This window comes from Stegodyphus dumicola, chromosome 7 (assembly GCF_044657685.1).
Source record: "Stegodyphus dumicola isolate Sdum_Otavi_A_Nest chromosome 7, ASM4465768v1".
Lineage (NCBI taxonomy): Eukaryota > Metazoa > Arthropoda > Arachnida > Araneae > Eresidae > Stegodyphus > Stegodyphus dumicola.
In genome coordinates, this window is record NC_140774.1 from 140376092 (window position 1) to 140380235 (window position 4144).

Here is a 4144-nt window from a genome sequence, read left to right on the forward strand (position 1 = left end):
GGCTTGACAGGAAAGATAGTTTAAACTTAAAATAAATGTTAGTTAAAATAAATATAAACCCTACACCCTTATATTTATTTTATACAATTTTTCCTTACTAAATAATATAGCCTTATATCAATAAATAATTAACTATTAACTTTACTTATACTTTTTTCTTTCGTAATCAGTAGGATATTGACTTTGCTAATTAGTTGCGAGTGCATGTTCGTTTGTCATTGACCCCCTAAAATGTCATTGGCATCCAGAAGGCCAACAACGACCTGGTTGAAAAATCTTGCTTATGTCATTCTAGGAGTTATAATTAATATTAAAACTCTAATGTATTCTTTAAACATCTAAAACTTTAAACAAGGCTCGTAATGTTTACCATCAATTTCAACCCTTAGGCAAACTGTTAAAATGACATTACCTTTCCTATACTGACAATTACGCTACTTTAAATATGAAAGGTTTCGAGCTACTTTAAATATGAAATCCACAGCTCAAGAGCTTTTGCAGAACAAAGTTTTAGTGTTTCTTAGATTTTTGCGAAAACTTCCATTCGATCATTTGTTGGACTTCTGGGAAATCATTAAGATCTATCTAACATGAACCATTAGAGAGACTTTTATGCAAAGAAGCATTTTGAATGCTTGTTAACAATAGCCAAGAGAGATCGCTTTTCTCTAAGAAAGGAATTCATGAGATCAAACACTGAATTAACGAATTACTTAACCAGGAAAAGTATTTAAGACACAATAACACGCCGAATAAATACTAATTCAGAAGTCAAACAACAAAAATCAGCGTTAATTTACAAAATTTTGTAAATTAACGCTGATTTTTGTTGTTTGACTTCTGAATCAGGAAAAGTATTATTTAACTTTAAACAAATGTATAAATTGATTACCGGGAAACTTCAGTTTACTGCTGAAAAATTCATATATGAGTCATTCGTTTAAGTTTAAATTTGGGCCTTCTGTAGAGAATGAATGCACTTCAAACTATTCTATTAAATCAGTGAAATGAAAATTCTGTTAACTCTTTTGTTGCACTAATGCGTAACATCAAAGCATTTATCACTTATGTGATAAATTTTCATTTATGTCTTACAATTTTTCCCGTTGCTTTGTTCTTTCTATAATTTCATGTGATTTCTGAATTTAAAAATATATCTTAGCATTCTATGCAAGCATTTTTTTTCTAATTTAAAACATATCATGCAGTTCCGATTCTACTTTAGATATGTGATACTTTGCATTATGTCTTTCTGTACTTTTCACCTTAAGTAATGATGCTAAGACATCAGCATAATTTTCATTAAATTTTTCTTTTAAAGATAATAAAAAATATTTCTAAAGTTTCCTATCTAATTCTTAATAATAATCCCTATCTAACTTTTAATAATAATTCCCTTAATTCTTAAGATTTATTTTGAAATTATCTATTTAATTAACGCTGTGCCTTACCTGTTTATTTCCTATTTTTTTTTTTTTTTATACATTCTGCCATGCAATTATCTATGGTAACTTTTCACCGTGCCCGCAAAAGTCCTTACTCAGGCGTTATTTTAGCAACCACAAGTCATATACTTCCAGTTACAAAAAATGTTTTAAATGCTGCAAAGAGTTGTTATTTTGTATCTCTAAATTTTAAAAAATTAATTTTGTTCCAAATTATTAAAAAAATTTTAATACAAAACTTTTTTACATGTTATTCTGGTTCTTATACTTAGAAAATTTTGTATTCGTTATAAAAATAAAGCGTAAAACGTTTGACTCCCATACGACAAGCATTGACCGAGATATTTGTTATTAAAATCGAGAATCACATTTCACACACAAACTGAAGAGCAAAATGTTTGTTTTTTACCCAACTAAACAAAAATATTAGTTTAGGTAAAAGTTTCTAATGTTAAGAGATCACGTGATAAGCATTTCGATGCAGATTATTGAGAAAAATATTGATCAATATAATTTATTTTAATGACGATATTCATTCTTATAGAGTTTGTCTACTAGAAAGCACTGGAAGATGTCAGTACGGTCATGCTGCCAACTCATAATATTATTTTCATTAACTAAAAAAGGAAAAATATTTCAATATTAATGAAATTTTTGTTCGATTACAGAATTTGATCCTAAAGATTAATTAGAATAATAATAATAAATTCTTAAACTTTGAAAATTTATAAATTATTTTCATGAAAAATCTTTCGGCATATCAAATGCAATAAATTTTAAATTAAAGACACTGGTAAACCACAACACACTATCACTGAATGGCATTTAAGGAGGTAACATCAACCTCGATTTATTCTAGTTTACTTACTTAACTTATCTTTCTTAGTTAGTTACAGATTTAGTAAGGATATTTGTATTGAAAGAATGGTTTACAAAGGATGTCCATAGGGTTTCTGCAGAGTTTCGTTGCTCTGGAACACCGTAATATATAGATTGTTAAAGAAACAGTATTCAGATGGTGTAAGAATGCTATGCTGATGGCATTTTATATGTGATTCGTGAAAATTCTTTGGAAAAATTAGAGAAATTGTTTTCATTTGCTGTAGAAGATCTAACAATATGAACTGGAAAACAAAAGCTGAGATTAAATTTACAAAAAAACTAATTTCTTATAATACCCAAAGGGTAGGAAAAAACTAGGCCACCACTATGAACATGTTAGAATTAAATGTGTTGAAAACCTTAAATATTTTGGTATTTTTTTCCCATTGTAAATTGAAGTTTGAAGAATACTTTATATATAAAAGAACTTGCCCACCAGCGGCCGAGAGGTAAAGACGCTGAACACTGGTAGTTCGGTCCGAAGTTCGAATCCCGCGAACAGCCTGGCTGGGCGTTTTCGTGGTTTTCCCCATGTGTAACGTGTATACGAGCCAGTTTCCCTTAGAAAGTCCTCCACGAAGGCAACCCTCCCTTTAGACAGATAGCCCTAGTGTGCTTTGCCATAATTCAATAATTTTAATCCTAATATAAAAGAACTAACTCTTCTAATGTATTACAAAAGAAATTTCTCACCTGAGTCATTAGCACTGAAAACTTGCATTATTAGATTAATTTACAAAACAGTTATTACTCCAGTTATATTTTATGATGTTAAAGCTTGTGTTCCAGAACCGCGGATCTGCAGCGAATCAGAAATAAATTACACTGCTGGCCACCGTAAATGCAACACTCTAAAGGAAGCATGCAAATAACATGAACTTTACAACATGCATTAGCGGAGGTGACAAATGCAAATGATTAAAATTTCAGCGCAGACGCACATCACACGCGCCTGTGGCGCCACTTCAAAGAACTATTTAAGGCTTGGAGTTTTCGACGATTTCAAGTTCGGCAATTGTATTTTTCTTGTGGATTAAAAAAAAAAAAAAAAAAAAAAAAAAAAAAAAAAAAAGAAGAAGAAGATCAATTATGCCTCGTAGTAAACAGCGATCATCGTTTGATCACGTATCCGAGTTCGGCAGAGGAAGGATAGTGGTCTACCGAAAGTGTGGATTATCTTTCAGGAAAATCGGTAGCCGTGTTGGGAGAAACCAAACAACTGAATTGCGGATATGTGACCGTTCGATGCAGGAGGGTACGACGGACCGACGTGTTCGATCTCATCCACCTCAGTGCACCACTTCACGTGATGGCAGAAACATTGTGGGCATGGCAGTGACGGATCGCTCAGTCACCTCACGAACCATAGCACAGCACATTCAGTCTGCAACGCATCATCCAGTGTCTGCGAGTACCATTCGACGCCGTTTACAGCAGAGTGGTCTGTCCGCAAGACGTCCATTGCTTCGAATACCCTTGACGCAGAACCACAGACGTCTCCGCCGCATATGGTGCGATGAAAGAAGGATGTGGACGGTAGAATGGAATGAAATTGTCTTTACTGACGAGTCACGCTTCTGTCTGCAATACCACGATGGTCGTATTTGAGTCTGGAGACACCGTGGAGAGAGGATGCTGAACAGCTGCGTTATGCACCGCCACACTGGTCCTGCACTGGGTATTATGATTGGATATCACTCCTCGCACTGCTCTAGTACGCAGTGCCAGTACTTTAAACAGCCAGCGCTACATCTCCGAGGTGTTGGAGCCAGTTGTCCTTCCTTACCATCAGGGCTTGCCCACAGCCATATTTCAAC